General features: G+C 43.6%; 1 protein-coding gene across 4 annotated transcripts in view; it reads right to left on the reverse strand.

Annotated features, from left to right (window-relative positions):
* Positions 1-2,201, reverse strand: part of tnrc6c1 (trinucleotide repeat containing adaptor 6C1) — a 41,798-nt gene extending 39,597 nt beyond the window's left edge. For 2 of the 4 annotated variants that reach the window (XM_035179864.2, XM_035179866.2), the window contains exon 1: positions 2,081-2,152. The gene's annotated coding sequence lies outside the window, so the exon portion shown is untranslated. Of the gene's footprint in view, positions 1-2,080 lie in introns of all 4 variants that reach the window. The other 2 variants (XM_035179863.2, XM_035179865.2) reach the window with 2 other exon arrangements.
* Positions 2,202-10,586: the final 8,385 nt, after the last annotated feature.

The following is a 10,586-nucleotide window of genomic DNA, read 5'->3' on the forward strand; positions in this document are numbered from 1 at the left end:
TGCTGCCTCCAATCCCAGTTGTCTGCGCCAAATGTAGTGGGAACACTTTCACAAGCCTGCTTGACCATTTATTGGTCCAGGAGATTAAAAAAAACTCACAAACAAACAAACAAATGTCTTATTTAAGTACAATCACGTAGCGTTGTCACCATTTCCATATTTGTATGCAAAATGGGGGGGAGGGATCAAGTAACGGAGTAAGAGCCTGAGAGAGCTCGTGTTTTCATTTCTGCAAAGGGCGATTAAGAAAATGTCTTAGAGTAGCATCTATTAAACAGAAGGAGCACCACTGACAGCCACGAAGGAGTAATCTCTACAAATCTGCTCTACCTGTGCAGTATTCAAAGAAATTGAGCGAGCATTCTAACAAAACAGCTTTTTTTTACATTGAAACAAACGTTTCTTCGACCACGATAAATAGCTCTCACAGAATGCAAGCTCATCATTTCCACTGAGAACTCCAACAAGGCATCTGATCATCGAAACCAAACCAGCCGCCAAACCAAATGACACAATCTGGCAAAATGCCCCTCGGTCCTCTAGTCCACCAGTAAGTAAAAGGCCATTGAGAGTTTTTAACTGAAAGAAGGGCTATGACCTAAGCTGTATAGTAATCACAGTATTTAGTGGCCTGTTTTTGTTATCAAGCCCCCTTTGGCGCCTCTTTACACACTGCCTCTTTCAGAGGCTTGGGTGCTGACTGGGGCCCCTGACCTGGCAGGGACAGAAAATACCCCCCCCCTCCCTTTACCGCCACCACCGCTTCATCCCTTGCCAGGCCCGGACCCAAATTAGGGACTCTAACACATCAGTAAGACCAGCAGGCCTCACCGCTTACGTCAGCCTGCCCTCTACATGCATGCACACAGGCATTCCCAGTCTACACACAAACACACTGCCCTCTCCATGAAGAGTGCATGCCACTGCAGGATGTGGAGCTGCAACAGGAGCCGGCCAGCGATGGCCTGACTCACTGTAAACATTACAGCAGGTAGAGGCTTTTAAAGCTGTGGGAGATCAGCGTCTTAATGACTCAGTCGGAATTTAATACTTTATTGTCCAACAATGCAGGAATTAATGGGAGTTTATCTTCTGCTGATGTATGACACAAAAGAAAACTACATAATAAACATGAGTACACGCATGCACACATTACCTGGACTACAATTTCAGAAAAATACTACACACTGTCCAGTAACAGGAGGTAAATAAGCGGTAAAGCCCTGAGAATTTGAAAACTGAAACTACAAAAAAAAAACAGTTCAGAATTGACTCAAACTTTTAAAAAGCAAGCCGTGGATATTGGGATCAGCTGCATAAATTCCGGGTTTGTCGAGGTTTGCACAGCTGACGAGATGCATCTCAACCACACTGCACTGAATAAAACCCCCGAGCAGCCCGGGTGCAGCTTCAACAACCAGCCCCACGGTGATGTCACGTCTCCCAACTCACTATTTAGACTTTCTGCATAAAAACAAGTAGTGTCTCTTAAAGCGAGGGCCACAGACGACTAGCCAGCGTCAGTGAGTGTATCGCTGTGATGTATAATGATGCAGAAAGCTGCACATATTCTCAGCGGAGGCAGCTGGAGAGACTGGTGAGTGTTGCTGGGGGAGCTGGGCCGGGTAGTGCGCGGTGTTCCCCGGGTGGAGATGCACGGTCGGTCCGATCCAAGCAGCGTCTGCCCCCCCAGCTGCAACAAACACAACAAGCCCTGCCAGCAATGACACAGCCCGGGTTGCCCTTGACTCACTTGTGCTGCAGGGTTAGTTCGAGTTAGCTCTGCGTGACCAGCGTCACATAAAAATAAAAATAAAACCCGTGCTAAGGTCGTCTAGAGCTGCGCGCGGGCTTGAAAGACAAACATCCCCGTCAACAAGCGACGGCAGCACGGGATGTCAAAGTGGGCTGAGCCGGAGACGTTCTCCGCTCTCCTTCTCCCAGCTGCCATTTTTTTTTCTTCTTAGCCTCTTTCAAAACAACCCCCCCACACCCCCTGCGTATTTCCCATGCAGCGCGGAGCTGCAACGCTGTCGAGCAGGAACAATGAAACCGCACAGAACAAACCACCGGGTCCTACCGTGAAGCGTTCAGCGGGATCTCGTCGGCGGCGGCGGCGGAGCCTCTGCAGCCATTTTGTAGTTACTGACCGGAGCAGGGAGCTCGCGACGCTTGAATCGGTGGTAATGGGAGGAGGGAGGGGGGCGGGGATTCACCCTGCCACGTGACCGTCAATAACAAAACAAACTGTCCCCCGCCCCTTCCCCACCACCACCATTACCCCTCCTCACCCGGCGTTTCCATGACAACTGCAGCCCCTCCATCACTGCCCTCTCATCACATGCCGCACACCATCATAACCCCCTTACGTTAAATACGTAGCGACACAGCAACATAAGCAAGTGTGCAACAGAAACACGTTCTGTGGTGATCGAGCACCAGTAACAGGGAGTCTGAGGGTCGATCAAAGTTTTAAAATGCATTCAATTCAGCTCCTTATAAAGGCCTAAGAATAAACCAGTCTACTTTGTATTTTTATATAAATTGCATTCAGGATCTCACTACGGCTTCCACCACGGAATAGCACATTCAAATGTGAATAAAACTGTGATGTTAATTATAATCTTAAGTATGTGACGCTCTATGGAGGAAAAATAAAGGTACATCTTATCTTATCTTAACTTATCTAAATTTAACTAATCTTAATTTATCGTCCCTCTTCTAAAGGCCTTCAATATTTCCTCTAATAATATCCAGAGAACGCCTACTTTTCCAACTTTAGGGACATTTTTTGACTTCCATTGTAATGTATGTAACATTTTTAAATGATTCCACTGGTGCCACAACTTAAATGATAAACTTTATTTATTCATAAAGCACCTTTGCAAACACAGCTATAAGGTGCTAATTGAGCGCAAACAATAGGAAACAGTTATTACACTGAAATAGGAAAATATTAAAACTTGAATTGGTAACACACAAATGAATATAGTTCTTTCAAATTAAGGTTAGAAATTATATTAAGGGGCTTTCACACCTGGTTGAGTCCGACCATTAGAGTACATTCTCAATTTTCTCTGTCACAATGCTAAAAACATATTGAGAATTACCTCATATGTACTTAAATATCTCCTCATGATTTCTATCTGATCTTCCATCTTTTCATCCCAGTTTAAAATTTGCATCAGGTCACTGCTAAGATTCGTAAACAGCAGAACTCCAGTCACCAGAGAGTTAGATTCTGTTCAGACACAAACAAGAAGTGTTATCCCACCTTTTCCCTAATCAGAAGTGTTGTTGTTTATTCTCAGTGGCCATTGTGCTTGTGTGAAATGTCTTTGTGTTGTTGTGTTTGGACCCTCAGGGCCACCGTCTTTATATACACTCTATGTGATAAACCCTGTCTATATACTGGCTACTTTACAATTAGAAATTCCCATTGGAAACCTTATCTCCGCCACAGAATCGAGGAGAAATAAATATGACTGGAACGCTTTCGAGGCCAATATGTCACCACTCAATGAGCCAGAGAGCTGAATAAATACCCTTGTCTGCATCTCATTAAGAGCCAACGAGGTCCACTGTAAATGAGTCTCCAGTGGCGTCTGATAAGGAAATGAATCCGGGAGAAACATCAAACGGTGAATGCCCACAAGAAATAACTATGAATCTGATTACGAAACAGGATGATCACCACCGTGTGCTCGCAATTACGGACCCGTCTGTATCGGGTGTCGCCAGCACATATTTTACGGCAATCCCCACATCTGGATAATTGCAGAAGTATGCATTAAAGTGATGGTGGCAAAACACATTTATTCAGTCTACAAGATGATGGAGTGTGAGCGGAGACATGTGCGTACAGAGGAGAGGAGGGGAGACACTAATCATGCACCATGGTGATGAATCTTCCAGGAGATATAAATAATCTATTGCCTGAGTCCTTTTCGAACTTTGTGTGCGTGTGCGTGTGCGTGCGCGTTGCGTGTGCGTTTGTACATGAGCACTGTGTAGATGCTCCAATCCCAGAGACTGTGTTTTTGACAGGCACATGGATGGAGTAAGGCTAACTGGAAGTAAATGTCAGTGAGCAAGGATATAAATGTAGATAAGTGAGATGGATATTTGGCAGCATGGTAACTGTTAGTCCGATATGATTGACAGGTTTGCAAAAAATAGAGACACAAAAAAGTAGTTTGACATTTGTCTTTTCCCCAAATTACTAAATAAATCCTATGTAAATATTTTGACATGCACCACTCCTCCTTGCAGTGAGTTAAATAAAGCCTCTGTGTGGAAGACAGTGAGTGACTGGGATCCACACAAGAAAAACTCTGACCTTTTGTCCCCACTGTGAACGTTAGCAGCATTGATTAGTGCGCACGGCCAGTCAATGAGTATCTGAGGAATTAAATTATGACCCCGACCACGCTGACCTGTCTGGTCGAGGATAGAGTTCACCTGGGAAGTGCAGCGGGGTCGATCAAAGTGTCATTTCACACCGAGGACGGGGGCAGGACTGGTTGTGAGAAGAGAGAGAGAGAGAGAGAGAGAGAGAGAGAGAGAGAGAGAGAGAGAGAGAGAGAGAGAGAGAGAGAGAGAGAGAGAGAGAGAGAGAGAGCTCGTCATGCTTGTTGAAAATAGCATATGTGCAATTGCAAAGCTACATAAAGTAGTATTTATTGCTTATTTATAGGATATATGTTAAATATCATTGGTGGTGGATTCTGACCATATCCATTTACTCAAGCAGTTGTAAATTTCAAGTACCTCTTTACTTAACTTTTTCTATTTAATGCTATTTTATACCATATTACATTCATTTGACCGATATAATTATATGTTACAGATTATGATTTTGCACTGAAAATAAATGACAACTTTATGAAATACGATCCACTGTTACAGATCCAACCATCCAACATTAGCTTATAACCGAAGCTGCACAACAAGTACAACGGCATATGGTGCTTGAAATAATGCATTGGATAAAAGAATCAGATAGGGTTAGACCAAGAGAAATCACAAGGGAAATCTTTAGTTTACTTTTGATGCTTTAAATACATTTAGCTAATAATGCATATTTAGATTTATTTAGAATTTTCCATGCATGACTGAATACGTTCATATTGCAGTATTTTATTTATTTATTTTAATTTATTTAAAAACGTAAGTATGTGATGTGCAAACTGTGTATTGGCGTTCCCTTGAAAATGGTCTGAAGGTCCAGAACGTGAGCATGGGTTTTCAACATTAATCTAAATATACTGTTGTGAGCGGTTTCAATGCTATCACCTGGATCTTTGCTAACATTGGTAACTTATCTTGTTCAACCATTGAATTTAGAGAGTAGAGCTCAGTCATTTTGTCCTGGTTGGAGATTTATTATCTTTTACTTTTACATTTGGCACAGCAGGTTTTGCCCCTCTTCCTCCATCAAATACAGGGTTGTGTTCTCAAAGAGGAGCTGAGGCAAGTTAGGAAAAGGTCAAATGATCCACGATGGTGAAAAACACAACATTACAAGTGTAAGGAATTTCAGACAAGCATGACAAATTGGATCGTGCACAGTTTGAAAGTCTTTCTTTCGGCTCGGCTGTTATTTCAACATTTCTGCCACTGATGTTTGCTTTCTAAATAAGAAAAGACTGCACAATTAGTTTGAGCGATACATCATCATACTTCATTTCATAAATTGTGTGGTAATAGAAAGAGAGATAAGTGACGGTGCTTCGCAGCTAATCAGACGTGAGCTGTGTGGGTGGGCATCAGCCCCCCCATTCAGCAGACTGCGTAACGTTTGCAGAGCGGCACTCCGCGCTAATCAGATTTATGGGATGCATACACATAATTGTGTACCTTTATGGATTCAAATGATTCAATTGAACAATTAAACTCCAGCAAACATTAATTTGCATTCTCAATGTATTTTGTTTGCCTCCTGTCTCATGTCTGATTCTCAGTTTGTGTCACATCTACAAGATCATTTATCATTCTCTAACAGTATGTTGAGTCTGTGCTTCCTCTTGTCATCAGTGTAACGTCTTCTCAATCATACTCAGTTAAGCACACACGCACACACACACACACACACACACACACACACACACACACACACACACACACACACACACACACACACACACACACACACACACACACACACACACACAGAGCACAACATCTATCCCACAGAGAGAAGACAGTGGGAGGAAAAGATGGTGCAGTCACATGCTATGAAAGCTGGTCCACTTGTCATCCTTCAAAGTCAGCGCATCCCATCACTAACTATACCTGCCAAGGTCTCTCTCCTGGTTGGGGTGGGGGGTGCTGGAGAGTGGCAGGTGTGCTACAGAGCTAAAAGTGTCACCCCACCAACAGCCATGATTGTTTCTATTTTCATTTGAGGAGAGATTAAAGTCCTTTGGGGCAGAGATATCAATCTGTTGTAACATAATGAGTCTTTTCTAGTGAGCAAATAGACACTTGGGCCAACAATGGCCATGGTCGATATTTGTCTGACACTCATGATTATATTCACAGAAAGAAGGAGAGAAACTGAGACTCAGCACAAAGAGAGAGAGAGAGAGAGAGAGAGAGAGAGAGAGAGAGAGAGAGAGAGAGAGAGAGAGAGAGAGAGAGAGAGAGAGAGAGAGAGAGAGAGGGAGAGAGGGGAGAGGGAGAGAGGGAGAGAGGGGGAGAGGGCTAGATGAGGAGAGAGGGAGAGAGGGGGAGAGGGGAGAGGGCTAGATGAGAAGAGCAGTCTTTCACCAGAGACAGTGTTTATTGTAAAAGAATCATATCACTAACTAATTACAAATTAACAACAGCATCACACAGAATGCAAAATGAGCTGAGCTGTTCGTTGCAGTGCAGGGAATGACGTATACCCTGCATATCTTCGGTTAGTGATTTCATACTATTAAGAGCACCGACATACTGCGTGGAATAATAATGCAATAGTAGTAGTTGCCACACACACACACACACATGCACACCATCTTCTCCCCACAGCATCCATGTGTCAGAGTGATGAATGTCTCCTTCCTGTGAGTGACCTTCAAGGTCAGTGGTAGTGGGGCAAATGCAGCCGAGCTGCCTCATTTCCCCCAGCAGCCTCAGCAAGGTAACAGCTCAGGCATAATTCACCATCCCCTGGCCGCGGCTTTAATCGCAAATGTAATCCAACTGGCCGAGGTGCTACAGGCTCCGCTGCGCTGGGCTGGAGAAGCGGAGGGTGGTGGTGGTGGGGCGGGGGGACGACAAGGAGGGTTTCATTGTGTTTGAAGCTGAAGCATGCAAGTGTCTGATGCAACACATTCTTCTTAATCTGCGTTCACATCTGCACCGAGATGCCTCAAAAGCAATCATAAACACACGTTGCTACACAAGGTCTAACACCTGTATACCAGTGCATCGTGGTGCTGGGCATTTCACTTACGGTTTATGTGGCAGACCACACTCCAGCAGACTCTGCCACAAATACAGATATGAATACACGCTGGACATACTCCATGCTTCAGTACACACACTTCAGAGAGAGAGAGAGAAATACAATAAAAAATGCAGGAATCGATCAGTCCCAACCTACAGGACAACACCGTAGCATTTTCAAACAAAAACTCCATGTGCCTTGTGCCAAGAAACCCATTTGTTCCATTCTGTCACGTATGCCACCTCTGCTTTGGGATGTGCCTGTAAATTATACATAAGTATGTCATTACGCACAGAAGCCAATGACAGTGGCTTAATGAATATGGGCAGTGTCGCAGTCGGCAACATCCCCTCGCTGGAGAGATCCTATCTGGGCCACGGCATCAATCTTCCTGTCAGCGCCGCCGTAACCGCCATCTATGCCTCCCCATCATAAACAGATATATTATTCATGAATTAGCATTATTGTCCACTTAATTATTCAGCAGGTCTTAATTATCTGGCAGATAATCTATTCCAGGTCGTGGGAAATTAGATAAGGAAAGACAATGTTGTTTCAAGTGTCTCATCATCTCGGGTCGAGTGCCGAGTGTTTTCTGCTCGAGTGCTTATGAATTTACGAGAGGTTATAAGTGCATGATGGGAAGGGTGTTTTTGAGAGAATTATTTCCATTTTGAGCAAAACTGGGAGGAAAGGAGGGATAAAGTACACGAGACATAGAACTAAACAAATGTACTGTATTTAGATGTATTTAGATTAATGGGACAAGAATTAGAATTAGTACCCCCAGGACTGTGTACCCCAAAGTAGTAATGAGAACATTCATTTCAGAAATCTTCCGTCAATTAAGGTAAAGACTGTCCTTAAGGCCCTATAAACTTCATTTTAAAAAATAAGATAATGCTGCTGCATTTTTACATTGACATATGGTCGATTCTGCCAAAATAAGAAACCTCAAAGAAAATCCTGTTTGCGTTGTTTAACCCAAAACCTCATAATGTGCTTTTTCTTTCATATAGTCCCGCTGCTGCTGCTGCTGCTGCTGCTGTCCTCCACCTGAGGCTATACGCTCTCTCTCTCTCTCCGTCACCTCATCTTCCCCTCCTGCAACCACCTACCTTACCCTCGCTTTCCCTCCTTGTTGTCTAGTCCGTGCACATACACACCACAGAGGGCAATGAATCATTCATAGCAGCACATAATGCCCTCAGCCCCCTCCCAGGGGAGCGAGAGACAGACAGACAGACAGTGAGTGTAACGGAGACAGAGGCAGACAGGGAAAGAACAGGGAGGCAACAGAGGAGCGAGGAATGAAATAACACGCGAGACAATACTGTGTGAAATAGATTAAATAGATGTAATAGATTAGAGTAGCATGTAAGTGGCTGTTAAAGATATCTGACAATTTAATAAGGTCTGACTCGGTGATGTAGAGGATTTTCATAAAGCACGAGCGGTGCAGCTGACATGAATTTATGTGTTTCATAATGCTGCGAGTCAAAGCACTTTACCGTTTTGTTGAATGAGATGTTTATCTGATGGAGAAAATGCAGTATAATTGCAGACCTGGGTTAACATGATAATACTGTTTTGACCATAAACTGTAAATAAAGATGGACGACACGTCCCCACTTCCTCCCACAATCCAGAAATGAAGCATTGACATCTTGCGCATTTGGATTCTCAGCTGCCAATCATGACGTTTCACCTCGTTTTTTATAAGCATCAAATAAAAAATGTTCTTTTCATACAACTAACCTGAGACTTATCTTTTAAAAATCTATTGAATCGGTAAGACTGACGTGATAAAATGATTCCTAATAGCCAAAATAACAGTCACAGCAGTAAGTGTGAATATGGAAATGCTGCTCTGGAACCACAGTGAGACCACAGATACCAGTTCTGGCACGCAGCAGCCGCCCAGTGTGTACTCTACAGCATCTGCTAAGTGCAGTCTAATGATATCTATTCCTCTAACTCTGGTCAGAAGGCCTGTAAATCACACAGCTAGTAATGCACTTATCGTCTCCTGAGACCGCCCCATGTGGAGCAGCAGGGGAAGAGAAACAACACAACGACTCACTGACAGAAGTGAACACAACCACACGAGCGACGCGGGGAGGGGGTCTTCTTTTGGAGATTTGTCCTGTAGGACCAGGAGAGGGGAGCTTGGCAGGTTGAGATGCAGACGAAGGAGTAGAGGTTGGATAAAGCCTTCAAAGATCTCCTTCTTTTTAATTGGTTGTGTATGGATTTTCCATTCACCCAGTGGGAAATCCCCCCGTGCTCCTCTCTTCTTCCCTGTGATCTCTCCATTCTTTTCTCCACCTTAACCTTATTTACCTATCACAACAATAAAAAAAAAACGATCTGTTTGACTGTATGGTTAGGGCTTCACCAGCTCATTTCCCTCAGGGCAGATTCAGCGGAATCAGCTGCTGCGGTGTTTGGTTGGAACAAGGAGCCGAACACTCTCGGGTGATGGCGGGACACAGTTAAAAAACGCTAAAGGTCCATTTAGAAGAGCACAAAACGCTCCAAATGAGCATGATTAAAAAAAGCTGTTAAGCAGCGCCCTGGCAGCAGCCCAGCAGATCATATATCTCTGTCTGCGCCCTTCAGATTTTAAGAGCCATGACTATGTCACAGTAGAAAACAGAACTATCCACCACACAGACTCACTACAGCTGATTTATGAACTAACACACTTGTTGTGAGGCAATGAGCAGTAAAACTGTTTGTCATATTAAATCACATTAAAGACGTGTTTGTTTATCAGCCTGAAGAACCTCCTCAGACTGGTTGTTACCTCCTCCAAGGAAGTTGAGTTTTCATTTGTGGATCCAAATTTTCAAAAAAGAATATTTAGGGGACTGAAGTCTCTGTGTGTGTGCAATTTGGTGCAGAAAACTATGATTACGCAAAAACGATGATGGATTTTCACAAAACGTGGTGGAAGGATGTGGTATGAGTTGGGGTAGAGACCACTAAATGATGGTGTGGATCCAGATCACTGGACGGATCCAGGAATTGTTTTCCACTTTCTATTAAATTGTGACATGTCAACACTTTCTCTGATTTCTCAGAGAATAACTCATCGATAGGATTGAAATGACATTTCTCTGTGATCCCTAATGTAAATAAATACTCA

Source organism: Hippoglossus stenolepis, chromosome 16 (genome assembly GCF_022539355.2).
Source record: "Hippoglossus stenolepis isolate QCI-W04-F060 chromosome 16, HSTE1.2, whole genome shotgun sequence".
NCBI lineage: Eukaryota > Metazoa > Chordata > Actinopteri > Pleuronectiformes > Pleuronectidae > Hippoglossus > Hippoglossus stenolepis.